This window comes from Pempheris klunzingeri, chromosome 4 (assembly GCF_042242105.1).
Source record: "Pempheris klunzingeri isolate RE-2024b chromosome 4, fPemKlu1.hap1, whole genome shotgun sequence".
Taxonomy (NCBI): domain Eukaryota; kingdom Metazoa; phylum Chordata; class Actinopteri; order Acropomatiformes; family Pempheridae; genus Pempheris; species Pempheris klunzingeri.
Genome location: NC_092015.1, coordinates 2,610,998 through 2,635,077, shown reverse-complemented (window position 1 = coordinate 2,635,077; position 24,080 = coordinate 2,610,998). Strand labels below are relative to the sequence as shown.

Here is a 24,080-nt window from a genome sequence, read left to right as displayed (position 1 = left end):
CCCTTTATCTCCTTCAATCCTCACACTGCTTTGGTGAGGTTGTCTGTGCTTTGTTTCACCGTCTACACTTTTTCTGGCTGGAGACCTGCAGTCAGTGGTGGAAAGTCATTGAAAAGTCCAAATCTTTTGCCCCAAAGTTACCAGGAGGGGGTTGTAGCCTCTTATCATTCCTCCAAACGATAGTCCTGCAGACTCTGGACCAATCAGAAGGCCCCACTGACAGTGGGACCCTCAGGGATGGGAACTGTGTGGAGAACCGGTGCTTTCCCCCCGACAGCTTTGTGTTATCGCTTCTCGGCCTTTTGGCTAAGATCAAGTGTAGTATCTGTTCTTATCAGTTTAATATCTGATACGTCCCCTACCCGGGGACCATATATTAAATTGATTTTTGGAACAGGGAGATGGAATAGGGGCTTGCTCCGTCCACTCCACGCATCGACCTGGTATTGCAGCACCTCCAGGAACGGTGCACCCCACACCAGTGTGTTCAACGTCAACTAAGTTATCAAGTGGTAAAGGAGCTCCTGCTTTGTGCTTGAGTCTTCCTCAAGTTATGAGCCTATAGTTATTGATCTGCTGACTTTTTTTTGTGTCTTCATGCAGCTGTGGAGTCAAGTGTGCTGCGTTCACTGTCACTGTGTTGCGACAACGACATGAAAACATCCCTTTATCTCCTTCAATCCTCACACTGCTTTGGTGAGGTTGTCTGTGCTTTGTTTCACCGTCTAACGGCACTTTTTCTGGCTGGAGACCTGCAGTCAGTGGTGGAAAGTCATTGAAAAGTCCAAATCTTTTGCCCCAAAGTTACCAGCAGGGGGTTGTAGCCTCTTATCATTCCTCCAAACGATAGTCCTGCAGACTCTGGACCAATCAGAAGGCCCCACTGACAGTGGGACCCTCAGGGATGGGAACTGTGTGGAGAACCGGTGCTTTCCCCCCGACAGCTTTGTGTTATCGCTTCTCGGCCTTTTGGCTAAGATCAAGTGTAGTATCTGTTCTTATCAGTTTAATATCTGATACGTCCCCTACCCGGGGACCATATATTAAATTGATTTTTGGAACAGGGAGATGGAATAGGGGCTTGCTCCGTCCACTCCACGCATCGACCTGGTATTGCAGCACCTCCAGGAACGGTGCACCCCACACCAGTGTGTTCAACGTCAACTAAGTTATCAAGTGGTAAAGGAGCTCCTGCTTTGTGCTTGAGTCTTCCTCAAGTTATGAGCCTATAGTTATTGATCTGCTGACTTTTTTTTGTGTCTTCATGCAGCTGTGGAGTCAAGTGTGCTGCGTTCACTGTCACTGTGTTGCGACAACGACATGAAAACATCCCTTTATCTCCTTCAATCCTCACACTGCTTTGGTGAGGTTGTCTGTGCTTTGTTTCACCATCTACACTTTTTCTGGCTGGAGACCAGCAGTCAGTGGTGGAAAGTCATTGAAAAGTCCAAATCTTTTGCCCCAAAGTTACCAGGAGGGGGTTGTAGCCTCTTATCATTCCTCCAAACGATAGTCCTGCAGACTCTGGACCAATCAGAAGGCCCCACTGACAGTGGGACCCTCAGTGATGGGAACTGTGTGGAGAACCGGTGCTTTCCCCCCGACAGCTTTGTGTTATCGCTTCTCGGCCTTTTGGCTAAGATCAAGTGTAGTATCTGTTCTTATCAGTTTAATATCTGATACGTCCCCTACCCGGGGACCATATATTAAATTGATTTTTGGAACAGGGAGATGGAATAGGGGCTTGCTCCGTCCACTCCACGCATCGACCTGGTATTGCAGCACCTCCAGGAACGGTGCACCCCACACCACTGTGTTCAACGTCAACTAAGTTATCAAGTGGTAGAGAAGAGCGGGCTCTCTTAAAGGAGCTCCTGCTTTGTGCTTGAGTCTTCCTCAAGTTATGAGCCTATAGTTATTGATCTGCTGACTTTTTTTTGTGTCTTCATGCAGCTGTGGAGTCAAGTGTGCTGCGTTCACTGTCACTGTGTTGCGACAACGACATGAAAACATCCCTTTATCTCCTTCAATCCTCACACTGCTTTGGTGAGGTTGTCTGTGCTTTGTTTCACCGTCTAACGGCACTTTTTCTGGCTGGAGACCTGCAGTCAGTGGTGGAAAGTCATTGAAAAGTCCAAATCTTTTGCCCCAAAGTTACCAGGAGGGGGTTGTAGCCTCTTATCATTCCTCCAAACGATAGTCTTGCAGACTCTGGACCAATCAGAAGGCCCCACTTACAGTGGGACCCTCAGTGATGGGAACTGTGTGGAGAACCGGTGCTTTCCCCCCGACAGCTTTGTGTTATCGCTTCTCGGCCTTTTGGCTAAGATCAAGTGTAGTATCTGTTCTTATCAGTTTAATATCTGATACGTCCCCTACCCGGGGACCATATATTAAATTGATTTTTGGAACAGGGAGATGGAATAGGGGCTTGCTCCGTCCACTCCACGCATCGACCTGGTATTGCAGCACCTCCAGGAACGGTGCACCCCACACCAGTGTGTTCAACGTCAACTAAGTTATCAAGTGGTAGAGAAGAGCGGGCTCTCTTAAAGGAGCTCCTGCTTTGTGCTTGAGTCTTCCTCAAGTTATGAGCCTATAGTTATTGATCTGCTGACTTTTTTTTGTGTCTTCATGCAGCTGTGGAGTCAAGTGTGCTGCGTTCACTGTCACTGTGTTGCGACAACGACATGAAAACATCCCTTTATCTCCTTCAATCCTCACACTGCTTTGGTGAGGTTGTCTGTGCTTTGTTTCACCGTCTAACGGCACTTTTTCTGGCTGGAGACCTGCAGTCAGTGGTGGAAAGTCATTGAAAAGTCCAAATCTTTTGCCCCAAAGTTACCAGGAGGGGGTTGTAGCCTCTTATCATTCCTCCAAACGATAGTCCTGCAGACTCTGGCCAATCAGAAGGCCCCACTGACAGTGGGACCCTCAGGGATGGGAACTGTGTGGAGAACCGGTGCTTTCCCCCCGACAGCTTTGTGTTATCGCTTCTCGGCCTTTTGGCTAAGATCAAGTGTAGTATCTGTTCTTATCAGTTTAATATCTGATACGTCCCCTACCCGGGGACCATATATTAAATTGATTTTTGGAACAGGGAGATGGAATAGGGGCTTGCTCCGTCCACTCCACGCATCGACCTGGTATTGCAGCACCTCCAGGAACGGTGCACCCCACACCAGTGTGTTCAACGTCAACTAAGTTATCAAGTGGTAAAGGAGCTCCTGCTTTGTGCTTGAGTCTTCCTCAAGTTATGAGCCTATAGTTATTGATCTGCTGACTTTTTTTTGTGTCTTCATGCAGCTGTGGAGTCAAGTGTGCTGCGTTCACTGTCACTGTGTTGCGACAACGACATGAAAACATCCCTTTATCTCCTTCAATCCTCACACTGCTTTGGTGAGGTTGTCTGTGCTTTGTTTCACCGTCTACACTTTTTCTGGCTGGAGACCAGCAGTCAGTGGTGGAAAGTCATTGAAAAGTCCAAATCTTTTGCCCCAAAGTTACCAGGAGGGGGTTGTAGCCTCTTATCATTCCTCCAAACGATAGTCCTGCAGACTCTGGACCAATCAGAAGGCCCCACTGACAGTGGGACCCTCAGTGATGGGAACTGTGTGGAGAACCGGTGCTTTCCCCCCGACAGCTTTGTGTTATCGCTTCTCGGCCTTTTGGCTAAGATCAAGTGTAGTATCTGTTCTTATCAGTTTAATATCTGATACGTCCCCTACCCGGGGACCATATATTAAATTGATTTTTGGAACAGGGAGATGGAATAGGGGCTTGCTCCGTCCACTCCACGCATCGACCTGGTATTGCAGCACCTCCAGGAACGGTGCACCCCACACCAGTGTGTTCAACGTCAACTAAGTTATCAAGTGGTAGAGAAGAGCGGGCTCTCTTAAAGGAGCTCCTGCTTTGTGCTTGAGTCTTCCTCAAGTTATGAGCCTATAGTTATTGATCTGCTGACTTTTTTTTGTGTCTTCATGCAGCTGTGGAGTCAAGTGTGCTGCGTTCACTGTCACTGTGTTGCGACAACGACATGAAAACATCCCTTTATCTCCTTCAATCCTCACACTGCTTTGGTGAGGTTGTCTGTGCTTTGTTTCACCGTCTAACGGCACTTTTTCTGGCTGGAGACCTGCAGTCAGTGGTGGAAAGTCATTGAAAAGTCCAAATCTTTTGCCCCAAAGTTACCAGGAGGGGGTTGTAGCCTCTTATCATTCCTCCAAACGATTGTCCTGCAGACTCTGGCCAATCAGAAGGCCCCACTGACAGTGGGACCCTCAGGGATGGGAACTGTGTGGAGAACCGGTGCTTTCCCCCCGACAGCTTTGTGTTATCGCTTCTCGGCCTTTTGGCTAAGATCAAGTGTAGTATCTGTTCTTATCAGTTTAATATCTGATACGTCCCCTACCCGGGGACCATATATTAAATTGATTTTTGGAACAGGGAGATGGAATAGGGGCTTGCTCCGTCCACTCCACGCATCGACCTGGTATTGCAGCACCTCCAGGAACGGTGCACCCCACACCAGTGTGTTCAACGTCAACTAAGTTATCAAGTGGTAGAGAAGAGCGGGCTCTCTTAAAGGAGCTCCTGCTTTGTGCTTGAGTCTTCCTCAAGTTATGAGCCTATAGTTATTGATCTGCTGACTTTTTTTGTGTCTTCATGCAGCTGTGGAGTCAAGTGTGCTGCGTTCACTGTCACTGTGTTGCGACAACGACATGAAAACATCCCTTTATCTCCTTCAATCCTCACACTGCTTTGGTGAGGTTGTCTGTGCTTTGTTTCACCGTCTAACGGCACTTTTTCTGGCTGGAGACCTGCAGTCAGTGGTGGAAAGTCATTGAAAAGTCCAAATCTTTTGCCCCAAAGTTACCAGCAGGGGGTTGTAGCCTCTTATCATTCCTCCAAACGATAGTCCTGCAGACTCTGGACCAATCAGAAGGCCCCACTGACAGTGGGACCCTCAGGGATGGGAACTGTGTGGAGAACCGGTGCTTTCCCCCCAACAGCTTTGTGTTATCGCTTCTCGGCCTTTTGGCTAAGATCAAGTGTAGTATCTGTTCTTATCAGTTTAATATCTGATACGTCCCCTACCCGGGGACCATATATTAAATTGATTTTTGGAACAGGGAGATGGAATAGGGGCTTGCTCCGTCCACTCCACGCATCGACCTGGTATTGCAGCACCTCCAGGAACGGTGCACCCCACACCAGTGTGTTCAACGTCAACTAAGTTATCAAGTGGTAAAGGAGCTCCTGCTTTGTGCTTGAGTCTTCCTCAAGTTATGAGCCTATAGTTATTGATCTGCTGACTTTTTTTTGTGTCTTCATGCAGCTGTGGAGTCAAGTGTGCTGCGTTCACTGTCACTGTGTTGCGACAACGACATGAAAACATCCCTTTATCTCCTTCAATCCTCACACTGCTTTGGTGAGGTTGTCTGTGCTTTGTTTCACCATCTACACTTTTTCTGGCTGGAGACCAGCAGTCAGTGGTGGAAAGTCATTGAAAAGTCCAAATCTTTTGCCCCAAAGTTACCAGGAGGGGGTTGTAGCCTCTTATCATTCCTCCAAACGATAGTCCTGCAGACTCTGGACCAATCAGAAGGCCCCACTGACAGTGGGACCCTCAGTGATGGGAACTGTGTGGAGAACCGGTGCTTTCCCCCCGACAGCTTTGTGTTATCGCTTCTCGGCCTTTTGGCTAAGATCAAGTGTAGTATCTGTTCTTATCAGTTTAATATCTGATACGTCCCCTACCCGGGGACCATATATTAAATTGATTTTTGGAACAGGGAGATGGAATAGGGGCTTGCTCCGTCCACTCCACGCATCGACCTGGTATTGCAGCACCTCCAGGAACGGTGCACCCCACACCAGTGTGTTCAACGTCAACTAAGTTATCAAGTGGTAGAGAAGAGCGGGCTCTCTTAAAGGAGCTCCTGCTTTGTGCTTGAGTCTTCCTCAAGTTATGAGCCTATAGTTATTGATCTGCTGACTTTTTTTTGTGTCTTCATGCAGCTGTGGAGTCAAGTGTGCTGCGTTCACTGTCACTGTGTTGCGACAACGACATGAAAACATCCCTTTATCTCCTTCAATCCTCACACTGCTTTGGTGAGGTTGTCTGTGCTTTGTTTCACCGTCTAACGGCACTTTTTCTGGCTGGAGACCTGCAGTCAGTGGTGGAAAGTCATTGAAAAGTCCAAATCTTTTGCCCCAAAGTTACCAGGAGGGGGTTGTAGCCTCTTATCATTCCTCCAAACGATAGTCCTGCAGACTCTGGACCAATCAGAAGGCCCCACTGACAGTGGGACCCTCAGGGATGGGAACTGTGTGGAGAACCGGTGCTTTCCCCCCGACAGCTTTGTGTTATCGCTTCTCGGCCTTTTGGCTAAGATCAAGTGTAGTATCTGTTCTTATCAGTGACGCTGGACTTGACTGACTGGTTCGGACTGACTGGTTCGGACTGGCCTCTGGGTCTAAATTAAATAGAGACAAGACCCAAGCCCAACTTTACGGACCATGGACAGCGACTGAGACGACAGGACTCCCCCTGACCATGACCCAGACTGAACAAAAAATATTGGGGATTAAATTTGATAGGGAGGGGGGAGGCACTACAAACTGGCCAGACGTGGTAGGGAAAGTTAGGCAGAGACTAGGTTACTGGGGACTTAGAGGACTGACCATGGAAGGAAAGGTTTTAATCATCAAAGCAGTGATTTTACCGTTGCTTTTACTCCTCACCTCGGTTTTTATCCCACCCAGAAGAGTGCTTTTAGACCTGGAGCGAGAAATGTTTTATTTCCTGTGGGGCTCCAAGTGGGAACGAATAAGAAGAGAAGAGATGAAAAGACCAAAAGAGAAAGGAGGAAAAGGAGTCCCGGACTTTTATCTGTTTTTAGGATGCAGATATATAGCAACCCACATCACTGCTGCCACAGCCCCATCCAGAAACCCCAAAACTGCAGCCATGACACGCTTCTGGATGGGGTCATACCTGAGACGATTAAAGCTTTTACCCAGTGATCTTAGAATACCAGTGTCTTTTAACCTGCCACCAGCCTTTGCTTTTATCCAGAAGTTTTTAAGACATTTTAACTTGGAACAGGAGGACTTGCATGTTTTAACAAACCACCGCTCTATGATCTCTGTTGTGCAGGAGCGGGAACCAGTGAGTCCAGTGCGCAGGCTGGCATTCGGCGACCCGTCCACAGTCTGGAGAAACGTCAACCATCCCGCTCTCCCAAACAGACTCCGGGACCTGTCATGGATGGTGGCTCATGAGGTTCTCCCAGTCAGGTCCGTCATGCACTCCCGGGGCATGTCAGCGCACTCAACCTGCCCCCGGCCCGGGTGTGGCGAGCCCGAGTCGGTGAGGCATCTGCTCTGGGAGTGCAGCGCTGCTGTCGACCAGTGGGCAACGGCCAGCTCCTTAAAATTCCCGTACTTACCAGCAAAGGAGGTCCTCACAGCACAGCTGGTGCTGTACGGGGTGAGCCAAGCAAACATGGAACGTAAAGACTTTGCCAAGCAGTGGCTCACCCTAGCCGCCATCAAAGACGCCATATGGACCTCCAGAAATTTGCTGGTAAGAAAGCACATGCAGATCCCCCCCGTGGCTGTGATCCGGATGGCCGCAGCAACGGTCCATGCGGCCGGTGCTGCAGGCGGCGGGCCTAGGACACAGCCACAAAGAAGAATCGCCTCTGTGCCCATTCGGACGAAGGAGCTGGAGCTACACGGGAAAAGGTCAAAGCAGCGGCGGCCTGGCTCTCCGGGTGAGGCAGGTGGGAAGGAGCGACAGGGTGAGGACCTCCTCTGAGCACCTCCACAGGTTCCCGAGAGACCTACTGTTTGGGGGAGCGGAATGAGTTACCCTTGGTAGCGACTCACTGCGCTCCTGCACAGCAAGAGAGAGCCTTTTAACAAATGCACCTCCTTTTTAAAGACTTTTAACACGGACACTCTTTGAAACCTTTGATGTACACATAACTGATGACTGTTTTTATCTGTAACATCTTCACTGTTTTTTTTAATTTACTGCTGTGTTTTTTTTTACAGATAATTATTTACTTAACGGTCAATTAATTTGTATTTTAGGGTTTTAAGAGTGTTAGTGTTTTTAAGAAAGTTGATACCAAACACTTTGGAAATGTCATGTTTTACATGTTTTTTTTTACCTGTGATCAATTTTTGGAACAATATTTATTTATTGTTTTAGGTTACACATCGCTGTCTTAAGTGTAACTTCTTCTTAAAGTTTCTATGAAGTGCATCTGTATCAATAAAAAAAAAAAAAAAAAAAAAAAAAATCTGTTCTTATCAGTTTAATATCTGATACGTCCCCTACCCGGGGACCATATATTAAATTGATTTTTGGAACAGGGAGATGGAATAGGGGCTTGCTCCGTCCACTCCACGCATCGACCTGGTATTGCAGCACCTCCAGGAACGGTGCACCCCACACCAGTGTGTTCAACGTCAACTAAGTTATCAAGTGGTAGAGAAGAGCGGGCTCTCTTAAAGGAGCTCCTGCTTTGTGCTTGAGTCTTCCTCAAGTTATGAGCCTATAGTTATTGATCTGCTGACTTTTTTTTGTGTCTTCATGCAGCTGTGGAGTCAAGTGTGCTGCGTTCACTGTCACTGTGTTGCGACAACGACATGAAAACATCCCTTTATCTCCTTCAATCCTCACACTGCTTTGGTGAGGTTGTCTGTGCTTTGTTTCACCGTCTAACGGCACTTTTTCTGGCTGGAGACCTGCAGTCAGTGGTGGAAAGTCATTGAAAAGTCCAAATCTTTTGCCCCAAAGTTACCAGGAGGGGGTTGTAGCCTCTTATCATTCCTCCAAACGATAGTCTTGCAGACTCTGGACCAATCAGAAGGCCCCACTTACAGTGGGACCCTCAGTGATGGGAACTGTGTGGAGAACCGGTGCTTTCCCCCCGACAGCTTTGTGTTATCGCTTCTCGGCCTTTTGGCTAAGATCAAGTGTAGTATCTGTTCTTATCAGTTTAATATCTGATACGTCCCCTACCCGGGGACCATATATTAAATTGATTTTTGGAACAGGGAGATGGAATAGGGGCTTGCTCCGTCCACTCCACGCATCGACCTGGTATTGCAGCACCTCCAGGAACGGTGCACCCCACACCAGTGTGTTCAACGTCAACTAAGTTATCAAATGGTAGAGAAGAGCGGGCTCTCTTAAAGGAGCTCCTGCTTTGTGCTTGAGTCTTCCTCAAGTTATGAGCCTATAGTTATTGATCTGCTGACTTTTTTTTGTGTCTTCATGCAGCTGTGGAGTCAAGTGTGCTGCGTTCACTGTCACTGTGTTGCGACAACGACATGAAAACATCCCTTTATCTCCTTCAATCCTCACACTGCTTTGGTGAGGTTGTCTGTGCTTTGTTTCACCGTCTAACGGCACTTTTTCTGGCTGGAGACCTGCAGTCAGTGGTGGAAAGTCATTGAAAAGTCCAAATCTTTTGCCCCAAAGTTACCAGGAGGGGGTTGTAGCCTCTTATCATTCCTCCAAACGATTGTCCTGCAGACTCTGGCCAATCAGAAGGCCCCACTGACAGTGGGACCCTCAGGGATGGGAACTGTGTGGAGAACCGGTGCTTTCCCCCCGACAGCTTTGTGTTATCGCTTCTCGGCCTTTTGGCTAAGATCAAGTGTAGTATCTGTTCTTATCAGTTTAATATCTGATACGTCCCCTACCCGGGGACCATATATTAAATTGATTTTTGGAACAGGGAGATGGAATAGGGGCTTGCTCCGTCCACTCCACGCATTGACCTGGTATTGCAGCACCTCCAGGAACGGTGCACCCCACACCAGTGTGTTCAACGTCAACTAAGTTATCAAGTGGTAGAGAAGAGCGGGCTCTCTTAAAGGAGCTCCTGCTTTGTGCTTGAGTCTTCCTCAAGTTATGAGCCTATAGTTATTGATCTGCTGACTTTTTTTTGTGTCTTCATGCAGCTGTGGAGTCAAGTGTGCTGCGTTCACTGTCACTGTGTTGCGACAACGACATGAAAACATCCCTTTATCTCCTTCAATCCTCACACTGCTTTGGTGAGGTTGTCTGTGCTTTGTTTCACCGTCTACACTTTTTCTGGCTGGAGACCTGCAGTCAGTGGTGGAAAGTCATTGAAAAGTCCAAATCTTTTGCCCCAAAGTTACCAGGAGGGGGTTGTAGCCTCTTATCATTCCTCCAAACGATAGTCCTGCAGACTCTGGACCAATCAGAAGGCCCCACTGACAGTGGGACCCTCAGGGATGGGAACTGTGTGGAGAACCGGTGCTTTCCCCCCGACAGCTTTGTGTTATCGCTTCTCGGCCTTTTGGCTAAGATCAAGTGTAGTATCTGTTCTTATCAGTTTAATATCTGATACGTCCCCTACCCGGGGACTATATATTAAATTGATTTTTGGAACAGGGAGATGGAATAGGGGCTTGCTCCGTCCACTCCACGCATCGACCTGGTATTGCAGCACCTCCAGGAACGGTGCACCCCACACCAGTGTGTTCAACGTCAACTAAGTTATCAAGTGGTAAAGGAGCTCCTGCTTTGTGCTTGAGTCTTCCTCAAGTTATGAGCCTATAGTTATTGATCTGCTGACTTTTTTTTGTGTCTTCATGCAGCTGTGGAGTCAAGTGTGCTGCGTTCACTGTCACTGTGTTGCGACAACGACATGAAAACATCCCTTTATCTCCTTCAATCCTCACACTGCTTTGGTGAGGTTGTCTGTGCTTTGTTTCACCGTCTACACTTTTTCTGGCTGGAGACCAGCAGTCAGTGGTGGAAAGTCATTGAAAAGTCCAAATCTTTTGCCCCAAAGTTACCAGGAGGGGGTTGTAGCCTCTTATCATTCCTCCAAACGATAGTCCTGCAGACTCTGGACCAATCAGAAGGCCCCACTGACAGTGGGACCCTCAGTGATGGGAACTGTGTGGAGAACCGGTGCTTTCCCCCCGACAGCTTTGTGTTATCGCTTCTCGGCCTTTTGGCTAAGATCAAGTGTAGTATCTGTTCTTATCAGTTTAATATCTGATACGTCCCCTACCCGGGGACCATATATTAAATTGATTTTTGGAACAGGGAGATGGAATAGGGGCTTGCTCCGTCCACTCCACGCATCGACCTGGTATTGCAGCACCTCCAGGAACGGTGCACCCCACACCAGTGTGTTCAACGTCAACTAAGTTATCAAGTGGTAGAGAAGAGCGGGCTCTCTTAAAGGAGCTCCTGCTTTGTGCTTGAGTCTTCCTCAAGTTATGAGCCTATAGTTATTGATCTGCTGACTTTTTTTGTGTCTTCATGCAGCTGTGGAGTCAAGTGTGCTGCGTTCACTGTCACTGTGTTGCGACAACGACATGAAAACATCCCTTTATCTCCTTCAATCCTCACACTGCTTTGGTGAGGTTGTCTGTGCTTTGTTTCACCGTCTAACGGCACTTTTTCTGGCTGGAGACCTGCAGTCAGTGGTGGAAAGTCATTGAAAAGTCCAAATCTTTTGCCCCAAAGTTACCAGGAGGGGGTTGTAGCCTCTTATCATTCCTCCAAACGATAGTCTTGCAGACTCTGGACCAATCAGAAGGCCCCACTTACAGTGGGACCCTCAGTGATGGGAACTGTGTGGAGAACCGGTGCTTTCCCCCCGACAGCTTTGTGTTATCGCTTCTCTGCCTTTTGGCTAAGATCAAGTGTAGTATCTGTTCTTATCAGTTTAATATCTGATACGTCCCCTACCCGGGGACCATATATTAAATTGATTTTTGGAACAGGGAGATGGAATAGGGGCTTGCTCCGTCCACTCCACGCATCGACCTGGTATTGCAGCACCTCCAGGAACGGTGCACCCCACACCAGTGTGTTCAACGTCAACTAAGTTATCAAATGGTAGAGAAGAGCGGGCTCTCTTAAAGGAGCTCCTGCTTTGTGCTTGAGTCTTCCTCAAGTTATGAGCCTATAGTTATTGATCTGCTGACTTTTTTTTGTGTCTTCATGCAGCTGTGGAGTCAAGTGTGCTGCGTTCACTGTCACTGTGTTGCGACAACGACATGAAAACATCCCTTTATCTCCTTCAATCCTCACACTGCTTTGGTGAGGTTGTCTGTGCTTTGTTTCACCGTCTAACGGCACTTTTTCTGGCTGGAGACCTGCAGTCAGTGGTGGAAAGTCATTGAAAAGTCCAAATCTTTTGCCCCAAAGTTACCAGGAGGGGGTTGTAGCCTCTTATCATTCCTCCAAACGATTGTCCTGCAGACTCTGGCCAATCAGAAGGCCCCACTGACAGTGGGACCCTCAGGGATGGGAACTGTGTGGAGAACCGGTGCTTTCCCCCCGACAGCTTTGTGTTATCGCTTCTCGGCCTTTTGGCTAAGATCAAGTGTAGTATCTGTTCTTATCAGTTTAATATCTGATACGTCCCCTACCCGGGGACCATATATTAAATTGATTTTTGGAACAGGGAGATGGAATAGGGGCTTGCTCCGTCCACTCCACGCATTGACCTGGTATTGCAGCACCTCCAGGAACGGTGCACCCCACACCAGTGTGTTCAACGTCAACTAAGTTATCAAGTGGTAGAGAAGAGCGGGCTCTCTTAAAGGAGCTCCTGCTTTGTGCTTGAGTCTTCCTCAAGTTATGAGCCTATAGTTATTGATCTGCTGACTTTTTTTTGTGTCTTCATGCAGCTGTGGAGTCAAGTGTGCTGCGTTCACTGTCACTGTGTTGCGACAACGACATGAAAACATCCCTTTATCTCCTTCAATCCTCACACTGCTTTGGTGAGGTTGTCTGTGCTTTGTTTCACCGTCTACACTTTTTCTGGCTGGAGACCTGCAGTCAGTGGTGGAAAGTCATTGAAAAGTCCAAATCTTTTGCCCCAAAGTTACCAGGAGGGGGTTGTAGCCTCTTATCATTCCTCCAAACGATAGTCCTGCAGACTCTGGACCAATCAGAAGGCCCCACTGACAGTGGGACCCTCAGGGATGGGAACTGTGTGGAGAACCGGTGCTTTCCCCCCGACAGCTTTGTGTTATCGCTTCTCGGCCTTTTGGCTAAGATCAAGTGTAGTATCTGTTCTTATCAGTTTAATATCTGATACGTCCCCTACCCGGGGACCATATATTAAATTGATTTTTGGAACAGGGAGATGGAATAGGGGCTTGCTCCGTCCACTCCACGCATCGACCTGGTATTGCAGCACCTCCAGGAACGGTGCACCCCACACCAGTGTGTTCAACGTCAACTAAGTTATCAAGTGGTAAAGGAGCTCCTGCTTTGTGCTTGAGTCTTCCTCAAGTTATGAGCCTATAGTTATTGATCTGCTGACTTTTTTTTGTGTCTTCATGCAGCTGTGGAGTCAAGTGTGCTGCGTTCACTGTCACTGTGTTGCGACAACGACATGAAAACATCCCTTTATCTCCTTCAATCCTCACACTGCTTTGGTGAGGTTGTCTGTGCTTTGTTTCACCGTCTACACTTTTTCTGGCTGGAGACCAGCAGTCAGTGGTGGAAAGTCATTGAAAAGTCCAAATCTTTTGCCCCAAAGTTACCAGGAGGGGGTTGTAGCCTCTTATCATTCCTCCAAACGATAGTTTTGCAGACTCTGGACCAATCAGAAGGCCCCACTGACAGTGGGACCCTCAGTGATGGGAACTGTGTGGAGAACCGGTGCTTTCCCCCCGACAGCTTTGTGTTATCGCTTCTCGGCCTTTTGGCTAAGATCAAGTGTAGTATCTGTTCTTATCAGTTTAATATCTGATACGTCCCCTACCCGGGGACCATATATTAAATTGATTTTTGGAACAGGGAGATGGAATAGGGGCTTGCTCCGTCCACTCCACGCATCGACCTGGTATTGCAGCACCTCCAGGAACGGTGCACACCACACCAGTGTGTTCAACGTCAACTAAGTTATCAAGTGGTAGAGAAGAGCGGGCTCTCTTAAAGGAGCTCCTGCTTTGTGCTTGAGTCTTCCTCAAGTTATGAGCCTATAGTTATTGATCTGCTGACTTTTTTTGTGTCTTCATGCAGCTGTGGAGTCAAGTGTGCTGCGTTCACTGTCACTGTGTTGCGACAACGACATGAAAACATCCCTTTATCTCCTTCAATCCTCACACTGCTTTGGTGAGGTTGTCTGTGCTTTGTTTCACCGTCTAACGGCACTTTTTCTGGCTGGAGACCTGCAGTCAGTGGTGGAAAGTCATTGAAAAGTCCAAATCTTTTGCCCCAAAGTTACCAGCAGGGGGTTGTAGCCTCTTATCATTCCTCCAAACGATAGTCCTGCAGACTCTGGACCAATCAGAAGGCCCCACTGACAGTGGGACCCTCAGGGATGGGAACTGTGTGGAGAACCGGTGCTTTCCCCCCGACAGCTTTGTGTTATCGCTTCTCGGCCTTTTGGCTAAGATCAAGTGTAGTATCTGTTCTTATCAGTTTAATATCTGATACGTCCCCTACCCGGGGACCATATATTAAATTGATTTTTGGAACAGGGAGATGGAATAGGGGCTTGCTCCGTCCACTCCACGCATCGACCTGGTATTGCAGCACCTCCAGGAACGGTGCACCCCACACCAGTGTGTTCAACGTCAACTAAGTTATCAAGTGGTAGAGAAGAGCGGGCTCTCTTAAAGGAGCTCCTGCTTTGTGCTTGAGTCTTCCTCAAGTTATGAGCCTATAGTTATTGATCTGCTGACTTTTTTTGTGTCTTCATGCAGCTGTGGAGTCAAGTGTGCTGCGTTCACTGTCACTGTGTTGCGACAACGACATGAAAACATCCCTTTATCTCCTTCAATCCTCACACTGCTTTGGTGAGGTTGTCTGTGCTTTGTTTCACCGTCTAACGGCACTTTTTCTGGCTGGAGACCTGCAGTCAGTGGTGGAAAGTCATTGAAAAGTCCAAATCTTTTGCCCCAAAGTTACCAGCAGGGGGTTGTAGCCTCTTATCATTCCTCCAAACGATAGTCCTGCAGACTCTGGACCAATCAGAAGGCCCCACTGACAGTGGGACCCTCAGGGATGGGAACTGTGTGGAGAACCGGTGCTTTCCCCCCAACAGCTTTGTGTTATCGCTTCTCGGCCTTTTGGCTAAGATCAAGTGTAGTATCTGTTCTTATCAGTTTAATATCTGATACGTCCCCTACCCGGGGACCATATATTAAATTGATTTTTGGAACAGGGAGATGGAATAGGGGCTTGCTCCGTCCACTCCACGCATCGACCTGGTATTGCAGCACCTCCAGGAACGGTGCACCCCACACCAGTGTGTTCAACGTCAACTAAGTTATCAAGTGGTAAAGGAGCTCCTGCTTTGTGCTTGAGTCTTCCTCAAGTTATGAGCCTATAGTTATTGATCTGCTGACTTTTTTTTGTGTCTTCATGCAGCTGTGGAGTCAAGTGTGCTGCGTTCACTGTCACTGTGTTGCGACAACGACATGAAAACATCCCTTTATCTCCTTCAATCCTCACACTGCTTTGGTGAGGTTGTCTGTGCTTTGTTTCACCATCTACACTTTTTCTGGCTGGAGACCAGCAGTCAGTGGTGGAAAGTCATTGAAAAGTCCAAATCTTTTGCCCCAAAGTTACCAGGAGGGGGTTGTAGCCTCTTATCATTCCTCCAAACGATAGTCCTGCAGACTCTGGACCAATCAGAAGGCCCCACTGACAGTGGGACCCTCAGTGATGGGAACTGTGTGGAGAACCGGTGCTTTCCCCCCGACAGCTTTGTGTTATCGCTTCTCGGCCTTTTGGCTAAGATCAAGTGTAGTATCTGTTCTTATCAGTTTAATATCTGATACGTCCCCTACCCGGGGACCATATATTAAATTGATTTTTGGAACAGGGAGATGGAATAGGGGCTTGCTCCGTCCACTCCACGCATCGACCTGGTATTGCAGCACCTCCAGGAACGGTGCACCCCACACTAGTGTGTTCAACGTCAACTAAGTTATCAAGTGGTAGAGAAGAGCGGGCTCTCTTAAAGGAGCTCCTGCTTTGTGCTTGAGTCTTCCTCAAGTTATGAGCCTATAGTTATTGATCTGCTGACTTTTTTTGTGTCTTCATGCAGCTGTGGAGTCAAGTGTGCTGCGTTCACTGTCACTGTGTTGCGACAACGACATGAAAACATCCCTTTATCTCCTTCAATCCTCACACTGCTTTGGTGAGGTTGTCTGTGCTTTGTTTCACCGTCTAACGGCACTTTTTCTGGCTGGAGACCTGCAGTCAGTGGTGGAAAGTCATTGAAAAGTCCAAATCTTTTGCCCCAAAGTTACCAGCAGGGGGTTGTAGCCTCTTATCATTCCTCCAAACGATAGTCCTGCAGACTCTGGACCAATCAGAAGGCCCCACTGACAGTGGGACCCTCAGGGATGGGAACTGTGTGGAGAACCGGTGCTTTCCCCCCGACAGCTTTGTGTTATCGCTTCTCGGCCTTTTGGCTAAGATCAAGTGTAGTATCTGTTCTTATCAGTTTAATATCTGATACGTCCCCTACCCGGTGACCATATATTAAATTGATTTTTGGAACAGGGAGATGGAATAGGGGCTTGCTCCGTCCACTCCACGCATCGACCTGGTATTGCAGCACCTCCAGGAACGGTGCACCCCACACCAGTGTGTTCAACGTCAACTAAGTTATCAAGTGGTAAAGGAGCTCCTGCTTTGTGCTTGAGTCTTCCTCAAGTTATGAGCCTATAGTTATTGATCTGCTGACTTTTTTTTGTGTCTTCATGCAGCTGTGGAGTCAAGTGTGCTGCGTTCACTGTCACTGTGTTGCGACAACGACATGAAAACATCCCTTTATCTCCTTCAATCCTCACACTGCTTTGGTGAGGTTGTCTGTGCTTTGTTTCACCATCTACACTTTTTCTGGCTGGAGACCAGCAGTCAGTGGTGGAAAGTCATTGAAAAGTCCAAATCTTTTGCCCCAAAGTTACCAGGAGGGGGTTGTAGCCTCTTATCATTCCTCCAAACGATAGTCCTGCAGACTCTGGACCAATCAGAAGGCCCCACTGACAGTGGGACCCTCAGTGATGGGAACTGTGTGGAGAACCGGTGCTTTCCCCCCGACAGCTTTGTGTTATCGCTTCTCGGCCTTTTGGCTAAGATCAAGTGTAGTATCTGTTCTTATCAGTTTAATATCTGATACGTCCCCTACCTGGGGACCATATATTAAATTGGTTTTTGGAACAGGGAGATGGAATAGGGGCTTGCTCCGTCCACTCCACGCATCGACCTGGTATTGCAGCACCTCCAGGAACGGTGCACCCCACACCAGTGTGTTCAACGTCAACTAAGTTATCAAGTGGTAGAGAAGAGCGGGCTCTCTTAAAGGAGCTCCTGCTTTGTGCTTGAGTCTTCCTCAAGTTATGAGCCTATAGTTATTGATCTGCTGACTTTTTTTTGTGTCTTCATGCAGCTGTGGAGTCAAGTGTGCTGCGTTCACTGTCACTGTGTTGCGACAACGACATGAAAACATCCCTTTATCTCCTTCAATCCTCACACTGCTTTGGTGAGGTTGTCTGTGCTTTGTTTCACCGTCTAACGGCACTTTTTCTGGCTGGAGACCTGCAGTCAGTGGTGGAAAGTCATTGAAAAGTCCAAATCTTTTGCCCCAAAGTTACCAGGAGGGGGTTGTAGCCTCTTATCATTCCTCCAAACGATTGTCCTGCAGACTCTGGCCAATCAGAAGGCCCCACTGACAGTGGGACCCTCAGGGATGGGAACTGTGTGGAGAACCGGTGCTTTCCCCCCGACAGCTTTGTGTTATCGCTTCTCGGCCTTTTGGCTAAGATCAAGTGTAGTATCTGTTCTTATCAGTTTACTATCTGATACGTCCCCTACCCGGGGACCATATATTAAATTGATTTTTGGAACAGGGAGATGGAATAGGGGCTTGCTCCGTCCACTCCACGCATTGACCTGGTATTGCAGCACCTCCAGGAACGGTGCACCCCACACCAGTGTGTTCAACGTCAACTAAGTTATCAAGTGGTAGAGAAGAGCGGGCTCTCTTAAAGGAGCTCCTGCTTTGTGCTTGAGTCTTCCTCAAGTTATGAGCCTATAGTTATTGATCTGCTGACTTTTTTTTGTGTCTTCATGCAGCTGTGGAGTCAAGTGTGCTGCGTTCACTGTCACTGTGTTGCGACAACGACATGAAAACATCCCTTTATCTCCTTCAATCCTCACACTGCTTTGGTGAGGTTGTCTGTGCTTTGTTTCACCGTCTACACTTTTTCTGGCTGGAGACCTGCAGTCAGTGGTGGAAAGTCATTGAAAAGTCCAAATCTTTTGCCCCAAAGTTACCAGGAGGGGGTTGTAGCCTCTTATCATTCCTCCAAACGATAGTCCTGCAGACTCTGGACCAATCAGAAGGCCCCACTGACAGTGGGACCCTCAGGGATGGGAACTGTGTGGAGAACCGGTGCTTTCCCCCCGACAGCTTTGTGTTATCGCTTCTCGGCCTTTTGGCTAAGATCAAGTGTAGTATCTGTTCTTATCAGTTTAATATCTGATACGTCCCCTACCCGGGGACCATATATTAAATTGATTTTTGGAACAGGGAGATGGAATAGGGGCTTGCTCCGTCCACTCCACGCATCGACCTGGTATTGCAGCACCTCCAGGAACGGTGCACCCCACACCAGTGTGTTCAACGTCAACTAAGTTATCAAGTGGTAAAGGAGCTCCTGCTTTGTGCTTGAGTCTTCCTCAAGTTATGAGCCTATAGTTATTGATCTGCTGACTTTTTTTTGTGTCTTCATGCAGCTGTGGAGTCAAGTGTGCTGCGTTCACTGTCACTGTGTTGCGACAACGACATGAAAACATCCCTTTATCTCCTTCAATCCTCACACTGCTTTGGTGAGGTTGTCTGTGCTTTGTTTCACCGTCTACACTTTTTCTGGCTGGAGACCAGCAGTCAGTGGTGGAAAGTCATTGAAAAGTCCAAATCTTTTGCCCCAAAGTTACCAGGAGGGGGTTGTAGCCTCTTATCATTCCTCCAAACGATAGTCCTGCAGACTCTGGACCAATCAGAAGGCCCCACTGACAGTGGGACCCTCAGTGATGGGAACTGTGTGGAGAACCGGTGCTTTCCCCCCGACAGCTTTGTGTTATCGCTTCTCGGCCTTTTGGCTAAGATCAAGTGTAGTATCTGTTCTTATCAGTTTAATATCTGATACGTCCCCTACCCGGGGACCATATATTAAATTGATTTTTGGAACAGGGAGATGGAATAGGGGCTTGCTCCGTCCACTCCACGCATCGACCTGGTATTGCAGCACCTCCAGGAACGGTGCACCCCACACCAGTGTGTTCAACGTCAACTAAGTTATCAAGTGGTAGAGAAGAGCGGGCTCTCTTAAAGGAGCTCCTGCTTTGTGCTTGAGTCTTCCTCAAGTTATGAGCCTATAGTTATTGATCTGCTGACTTTTTTTGTGTCTTCATGCAGCTGTGGAGTCAAGTGTGCTGCGTTCACTGTCACTGTGTTGCGACAACGACATGAAAACATCCCTTTATCTCCTTCAATCCTCACACTGCTTTGGTGAGGTTGTCTGTGCTTTGTTTCACCGTCTAACGGCACTTTTTCTGGCTGGAGACCTGCAGTCAGTGGTGGAAAGTCATTGAAAAGTCCAAATCTTTTGCCCCAAAGTTACCAGCAGGGGGTTGTAGCCTCTTATCATTCCTCCAAACGATAGTCCTGCAGACTCTGGACCAATCAGAAGGCCCCACTGACAGTGGGACCCTCAGGGATGGGAACTGTGTGGAGAACCGGTGCTTTCCCCCCAACAGCTTTGTGTTATCGCTTCTCGGCCTTTTGGCTAAGATCAAGTGTAGTATCTGTTCTTATCAGTTTAATATCTGATACGTCCCCTACCCGGGGACCATATATTAAATTGATTTTTGGAACAGGGAGATGGAATAGGGGCTTGCTCCGTCCACTCCACGCATCGACCTGGTATTGCAGCACCTCCAGGAACGGTGCACCCCACACCAGTGTGTTCAACGTCAACTAAGTTATCAAGTGGTAAAGGAGCTCCTGCTTTGTGCTTGAGTCTTCCTCAAGTTATGAGCCTATAGTTATTGATCTGCTGACTTTTTTTTGTGTCTTCATGCAGCTGTGGAGTCAAGTGTGCTGCGTTCACTGTCACTGTGTTGCGACAACGACATGAAAACATCCCTTTATCTCCTTCAATCCTCACACTGCTTTGGTGAGGTTGTCTGTGCTTTGTTTCACCATCTACACTTTTTCTGGCTGGAGACCAGCAGTCAGTGGTGGAAAGTCATTGAAAAGTCCAAATCTTTTGCCCCAAAGTTACCAGGAGGGGGTTGTAGCCTCTTATCATTCCTCCAAACGATAGTCCTGCAGACTCTGGACCAATCAGAAGGCCCCACTGACAGTGGGACCCTCAGTGATGGGAACTGTGTGGAGAACCGGTGCTTTCCCCCCGACAGCTTTGTGTTATCGCTTCTCGGCCTTTTGGCTAAGATCAAGTGTAGTATCTGTTCTTATCAGTTTAATATCTGATACGTCCCCTACCCGGGGACCATATATTAAATTGATTTTTGGAACAGGGAGATGGAATAGGGGCTTGCTCCGTCCACTCCACGCATCGACCTGGTATTGCAGCACCTCCAGGAACGGTGCACCCCACACCAGTGTGTTCAACGTCAACTAAGTTATCAAGTGGTAAAGGAGCTCCTGCTTTGTGCTTGAGTCTTCCTCAAGTTATGAGCCTATAGTTATTGATCTGCTGACTTTTTTTTGTGTCTTCATGCAGCTGTGGAGTCAAGTGTGCTGCGTTCACTGTCACTGTGTTGCGACAACGACATGAAAACATCCCTTTATCTCCTTCAATCCTCACACTGCTTTGGTGAGGTTGTCTGTGCTTTGTTTCACCGTCTACACTTTTTCTGGCTGGAGACCTGCAGTCAGTGGTGGAAAGTCATTGAAAAGTCCAAATCTTTTGCCCCAAAGTTACCAGGAGGGGGTTGTAGCCTCTTATCATTCCTCCAAACGATAGTCCTGCAGACTCTGGACCAATCAGAAGGCCCCACTGACAGTGGGACCCTCAGGGATGGGAACTGTGTGGAGAACCGGTGCTTTCCCCCCGACAGCTTTGTGTTATCGCTTCTCGGCCTTTTGGCTAAGATCAAGTGTAGTATCTGTTCTTATCAGTTTAATATCTGATACGTCCCCTACCCGGGGACCATATATTAAATTGATTTTTGGAACAGGGAGATGGAATAGGGGCTTGCTCCGTCCACTCCACGCATCGACCTGGTATTGCAGCACCTCCAGGAACGGTGCACCCCACACCAGTGTGTTCAACGTCAACTAAGTTATCAAGTGGTAGAGAAGAGCGGGCTCTCTTAAAGGAGCTCCTGCTTTGTGCTTGAGTCTTCCTCAAGTTATGAGCCTATAGTTATTGATCTGCTGACTTTTTTTTGTGTCTTCATGCAGCTGTGGAGTCAAGTGTGCTGCGTTCACTGTCACTGTGTTGCGACAACGACATGAAAACATCCCTTTATCTCCTTCAATCCTCACACTGCTTTGGTGAGGTTGTCTGTGCTTTGTTTCACCGTCTAACGGCACTTTTTCTGGCTGGAGACCTGCAGTCAGTGGTGGAAAGTCATTGAAAAGTCCAAATCTTTTGCCCCAAAGTTACCAGGAGGGGGTTGTAGCCTCTTATCATTCCTCCAAACGATAGTCTTGCAGACTCTGGACCAATCAGAAGGCCCCACTTACAGTGGGACCCTCAGTGATGGGAACTGTGTGGAGAACCGGTGCTTTCCCCCCGACAGCTTTGTGTTATCGCTTCTCGGCCTTTTGGCTAAGATCAAGTGTAGTATCTGTTCTTATCAGTTTAATATCTGATACGTCCCCTACCCGGGGACCATATATTAAATTGATTTTTGGAACAGGGAGATGGAATAGGGGCTTGCTCCGTCCACTCCACGCATCGACCTGGTATTGCAGCACCTCCAGGAACGGTGCACCCCACACCAGTGTGTTCAACGTCAACTAAGTTATCAAGTGGTAGAGAAGAGCGGGCTCTCTTAAAGGAGCTCCTGCTTTGTGCTTGAGTCTTCCTCAAGTTATGAGCCTATAGTTATTGATCTGCTGACTTTTTTTTGTGTCTTCATGCAGCTGTGGAGTCAAGTGTGCTGCGTTCACTGTCACTGTGTTGCGACAACGACATGAAAACATCCCTTTATCTCCTTCAATCCTCACACTGCTTTGGTGAGGTTGTCTGTGCTTTGTTTCACCGTCTAACGGCACTTTTTCTGGCTGGAGACCTGCAGTCAGTGGTGGAAAGTCATTGAAAAGTCCAAATCTTTTGCCCCAAAGTTACCAGGAGGGGGTTGTAGCCTCTTATCATTCCTCCAAACGATTGTCCTGCAGACTCTGGCCAATCAGAAGGCCCCACTGACAGTGGGACCCTCAGGGATGGGAACTGTGTGGAGAACCGGTGCTTTCCCCCCGACAGCTTTGTGTTATCGCTTCTCGGCCTTTTGGCTAAGATCAAGTGTAGTATCTGTTCTTATCAGTTTAATATCTGATACGTCCCCTACCCGGGGACCATATATTAAATTGATTTTTGGAACAGGGAGATGGAATAGGGGCTTGCTCCGTCCACTCCACGCATCGACCTGGTATTGCAGCACCTCCAGGAACGGTGCACCCCACACCAGTGTGTTCAACGTCAACTAAGTTATCAAGTGGTAGAGAAGAGCGGGCTCTCTTAAAGGAGCTCCTGCTTTGTGCTTGAGTCTTCCTCAAGTTATGAGCCTATAGTTATTGATCTGCTGACTTTTTTTTGTGTCTTCATGCAGCTGTGGAGTCAAGTGTGCTGCGTTCACTGTCACTGTGTTGCGACAACGACATGAAAACATCCCTTTATCTCCTTCAATCCTCACACTGCTTTGGTGAGGTTGTCTGTGCTTTGTTTCACCGTCTACACTTTTTCTGGCTGGAGACCTGCAGTCAGTGGTGGAAAGTCATTGAAAAGTCCAAATCTTTTGCCCCAAAGTTACCAGGAGGGGGTTGTAGCCTCTTATCATTCCTCCAAACGATAGTCCTGCAGACTCTGGACCAATCAGAAGGCCCCACTGACAGTGGGACCCTCAGGGATGGGAACTGTGTGGAGAACCGGTGCTTTCCCCCCGACAGCTTTGTGTTATCGCTTCTCGGCCTTTTGGCTAAGATCAAGTGTAGTATCTGTTCTTATCAGTTTAATATCTGATACGTCCCCTACCCGGGGACCATATATTAAATTGATTTTTGGAACAGGGAGATGGAATAGGGGCTTGCTCCGTCCACTCCACGCATCGACCTGGTATTGCAGCACCTCCAGGAACGGTGCACCCCACGCCAGTGTGTTCAACGTCAACTAAGTTATCAAGTGGTAAAGGAGCTCCTGCTTTGTGCTTGAGTCTTCCTCAAGTTATGAGCCTATAGTTATTGATCTGCTGACTTTTTTTTGTGTCTTCATGCAGCTGTGGAGTCAAGTGTGCTGTGTTCACTGTCACTGTGTTGCGACAACGACATGAAAAGATCCCTTTATCTCCTTCAATCCTCACACTGCTTTGGTGAGGTTGTCTGTGCTTTGTTTCACCGTCTAACGGCACTTTTTCTGGCTGGAGACCAGCAGTCAGTGGTGGAAAGTCATTGAAAAGTCCAAATCTTTTGCCCCAAAGTTACCAGGAGGGGGTTGTAGCCTCTTATCATTCCTCCAAACGATAGTCCTGCAGACTCTGGACCAATCAGAAGGCCCCACTGACAGTGGGACCCTCAGTGATGGGAACTGTGTGGAGAACCGGTGCTTTCCCCCCGACAGCTTTGTGTTATCGCTTCTCGGCCTTTTGGCTAAGATCAAGTGTAGTATCTGTTCTTATCAGTTTAATATCTGATACGTCCCCTACCCGGGGACCATATATTAAATTGATTTTTGGAACAGGGAGATGGAATAGGGGCTTGCTCCGTCCACTCCACGCATCGACCTGGTATTGCAGCACCTCCAGGAACGGTGCACCCCACACCAGTGTGTTCAACGTCAAC

At 48.0% G+C, this 24,080-nt stretch overlaps 32 non-coding genes and 2 pseudogenes across 32 annotated transcripts; all 34 read left to right on the top strand.

Moving 5' to 3' along the window:
• Positions 1-286: 286 nt before the first annotated feature.
• Positions 287-477, top strand: LOC139200639 (U2 spliceosomal RNA). Its single transcript, XR_011584199.1, has one exon. It is a non-coding gene; the product is annotated as a U2 spliceosomal RNA (small nuclear RNA).
• Positions 478-953: 476 nt separating this feature from the next.
• Positions 954-1,144, top strand: LOC139200638 (U2 spliceosomal RNA). The gene has a single exon (XR_011584198.1). It is a non-coding gene; the product is annotated as a U2 spliceosomal RNA (small nuclear RNA).
• Positions 1,145-1,616: 472 nt separating this feature from the next.
• Positions 1,617-1,807, top strand: LOC139200637 (U2 spliceosomal RNA). The gene has a single exon (XR_011584197.1). It is a non-coding gene; the product is annotated as a U2 spliceosomal RNA (small nuclear RNA).
• A 496-nt stretch (positions 1,808-2,303) lies between these two features.
• Positions 2,304-2,494, top strand: LOC139200636 (U2 spliceosomal RNA). The gene has a single exon (XR_011584196.1). It is a non-coding gene; the product is annotated as a U2 spliceosomal RNA (small nuclear RNA).
• Positions 2,495-2,989: 495 nt separating this feature from the next.
• LOC139200635 (U2 spliceosomal RNA) lies at positions 2,990-3,180 on the top strand. Its single transcript, XR_011584195.1, has one exon. It is a non-coding gene; the product is annotated as a U2 spliceosomal RNA (small nuclear RNA).
• Positions 3,181-3,652: 472 nt separating this feature from the next.
• Positions 3,653-3,843, top strand: LOC139200634 (U2 spliceosomal RNA). The gene has a single exon (XR_011584194.1). It is a non-coding gene; the product is annotated as a U2 spliceosomal RNA (small nuclear RNA).
• Positions 3,844-4,338: 495 nt separating this feature from the next.
• Positions 4,339-4,529, top strand: LOC139200632 (U2 spliceosomal RNA). Its single transcript, XR_011584192.1, has one exon. It is a non-coding gene; the product is annotated as a U2 spliceosomal RNA (small nuclear RNA).
• A 495-nt stretch (positions 4,530-5,024) lies between these two features.
• On the top strand, positions 5,025-5,215 carry LOC139200631 (U2 spliceosomal RNA). The gene has a single exon (XR_011584191.1). It is a non-coding gene; the product is annotated as a U2 spliceosomal RNA (small nuclear RNA).
• Positions 5,216-5,687: 472 nt separating this feature from the next.
• Positions 5,688-5,878, top strand: LOC139200630 (U2 spliceosomal RNA). Its single transcript, XR_011584190.1, has one exon. It is a non-coding gene; the product is annotated as a U2 spliceosomal RNA (small nuclear RNA).
• A 496-nt stretch (positions 5,879-6,374) lies between these two features.
• Positions 6,375-6,519, top strand: LOC139200700 (U2 spliceosomal RNA; annotated as a pseudogene).
• A 1,733-nt stretch (positions 6,520-8,252) lies between these two features.
• Positions 8,253-8,471, top strand: LOC139200697 (U2 spliceosomal RNA; annotated as a pseudogene).
• Positions 8,472-8,967: 496 nt separating this feature from the next.
• On the top strand, positions 8,968-9,158 carry LOC139200629 (U2 spliceosomal RNA). Its single transcript, XR_011584189.1, has one exon. It is a non-coding gene; the product is annotated as a U2 spliceosomal RNA (small nuclear RNA).
• A 495-nt stretch (positions 9,159-9,653) lies between these two features.
• On the top strand, positions 9,654-9,844 carry LOC139200676 (U2 spliceosomal RNA). Its single transcript, XR_011584234.1, has one exon. It is a non-coding gene; the product is annotated as a U2 spliceosomal RNA (small nuclear RNA).
• A 492-nt stretch (positions 9,845-10,336) lies between these two features.
• Positions 10,337-10,527, top strand: LOC139200714 (U2 spliceosomal RNA). The gene has a single exon (XR_011584260.1). It is a non-coding gene; the product is annotated as a U2 spliceosomal RNA (small nuclear RNA).
• A 472-nt stretch (positions 10,528-10,999) lies between these two features.
• On the top strand, positions 11,000-11,190 carry LOC139200628 (U2 spliceosomal RNA). Its single transcript, XR_011584188.1, has one exon. It is a non-coding gene; the product is annotated as a U2 spliceosomal RNA (small nuclear RNA).
• A 495-nt stretch (positions 11,191-11,685) lies between these two features.
• On the top strand, positions 11,686-11,876 carry LOC139200670 (U2 spliceosomal RNA). Its single transcript, XR_011584228.1, has one exon. It is a non-coding gene; the product is annotated as a U2 spliceosomal RNA (small nuclear RNA).
• Positions 11,877-12,371: 495 nt separating this feature from the next.
• LOC139200675 (U2 spliceosomal RNA) lies at positions 12,372-12,562 on the top strand. The gene has a single exon (XR_011584233.1). It is a non-coding gene; the product is annotated as a U2 spliceosomal RNA (small nuclear RNA).
• Positions 12,563-13,054: 492 nt separating this feature from the next.
• Positions 13,055-13,245, top strand: LOC139200758 (U2 spliceosomal RNA). Its single transcript, XR_011584301.1, has one exon. It is a non-coding gene; the product is annotated as a U2 spliceosomal RNA (small nuclear RNA).
• Positions 13,246-13,717: 472 nt separating this feature from the next.
• LOC139200671 (U2 spliceosomal RNA) lies at positions 13,718-13,908 on the top strand. The gene has a single exon (XR_011584229.1). It is a non-coding gene; the product is annotated as a U2 spliceosomal RNA (small nuclear RNA).
• A 495-nt stretch (positions 13,909-14,403) lies between these two features.
• On the top strand, positions 14,404-14,594 carry LOC139200756 (U2 spliceosomal RNA). The gene has a single exon (XR_011584300.1). It is a non-coding gene; the product is annotated as a U2 spliceosomal RNA (small nuclear RNA).
• Positions 14,595-15,089: 495 nt separating this feature from the next.
• LOC139200755 (U2 spliceosomal RNA) lies at positions 15,090-15,280 on the top strand. Its single transcript, XR_011584299.1, has one exon. It is a non-coding gene; the product is annotated as a U2 spliceosomal RNA (small nuclear RNA).
• A 472-nt stretch (positions 15,281-15,752) lies between these two features.
• Positions 15,753-15,943, top strand: LOC139200754 (U2 spliceosomal RNA). The gene has a single exon (XR_011584298.1). It is a non-coding gene; the product is annotated as a U2 spliceosomal RNA (small nuclear RNA).
• A 495-nt stretch (positions 15,944-16,438) lies between these two features.
• Positions 16,439-16,629, top strand: LOC139200690 (U2 spliceosomal RNA). Its single transcript, XR_011584246.1, has one exon. It is a non-coding gene; the product is annotated as a U2 spliceosomal RNA (small nuclear RNA).
• Positions 16,630-17,101: 472 nt separating this feature from the next.
• LOC139200681 (U2 spliceosomal RNA) lies at positions 17,102-17,292 on the top strand. Its single transcript, XR_011584238.1, has one exon. It is a non-coding gene; the product is annotated as a U2 spliceosomal RNA (small nuclear RNA).
• Positions 17,293-17,787: 495 nt separating this feature from the next.
• Positions 17,788-17,978, top strand: LOC139200691 (U2 spliceosomal RNA). Its single transcript, XR_011584247.1, has one exon. It is a non-coding gene; the product is annotated as a U2 spliceosomal RNA (small nuclear RNA).
• A 492-nt stretch (positions 17,979-18,470) lies between these two features.
• LOC139200753 (U2 spliceosomal RNA) lies at positions 18,471-18,661 on the top strand. The gene has a single exon (XR_011584297.1). It is a non-coding gene; the product is annotated as a U2 spliceosomal RNA (small nuclear RNA).
• A 472-nt stretch (positions 18,662-19,133) lies between these two features.
• On the top strand, positions 19,134-19,324 carry LOC139200751 (U2 spliceosomal RNA). Its single transcript, XR_011584295.1, has one exon. It is a non-coding gene; the product is annotated as a U2 spliceosomal RNA (small nuclear RNA).
• Positions 19,325-19,819: 495 nt separating this feature from the next.
• LOC139200750 (U2 spliceosomal RNA) lies at positions 19,820-20,010 on the top strand. Its single transcript, XR_011584294.1, has one exon. It is a non-coding gene; the product is annotated as a U2 spliceosomal RNA (small nuclear RNA).
• A 472-nt stretch (positions 20,011-20,482) lies between these two features.
• LOC139200749 (U2 spliceosomal RNA) lies at positions 20,483-20,673 on the top strand. The gene has a single exon (XR_011584293.1). It is a non-coding gene; the product is annotated as a U2 spliceosomal RNA (small nuclear RNA).
• Positions 20,674-21,145: 472 nt separating this feature from the next.
• On the top strand, positions 21,146-21,336 carry LOC139200748 (U2 spliceosomal RNA). Its single transcript, XR_011584292.1, has one exon. It is a non-coding gene; the product is annotated as a U2 spliceosomal RNA (small nuclear RNA).
• Positions 21,337-21,832: 496 nt separating this feature from the next.
• LOC139200747 (U2 spliceosomal RNA) lies at positions 21,833-22,023 on the top strand. Its single transcript, XR_011584291.1, has one exon. It is a non-coding gene; the product is annotated as a U2 spliceosomal RNA (small nuclear RNA).
• A 495-nt stretch (positions 22,024-22,518) lies between these two features.
• LOC139200746 (U2 spliceosomal RNA) lies at positions 22,519-22,709 on the top strand. Its single transcript, XR_011584290.1, has one exon. It is a non-coding gene; the product is annotated as a U2 spliceosomal RNA (small nuclear RNA).
• A 492-nt stretch (positions 22,710-23,201) lies between these two features.
• Positions 23,202-23,392, top strand: LOC139200745 (U2 spliceosomal RNA). The gene has a single exon (XR_011584289.1). It is a non-coding gene; the product is annotated as a U2 spliceosomal RNA (small nuclear RNA).
• Positions 23,393-23,868: 476 nt separating this feature from the next.
• On the top strand, positions 23,869-24,059 carry LOC139200744 (U2 spliceosomal RNA). The gene has a single exon (XR_011584288.1). It is a non-coding gene; the product is annotated as a U2 spliceosomal RNA (small nuclear RNA).
• The last annotated feature ends 21 nt before the right edge of the window (positions 24,060-24,080 follow it).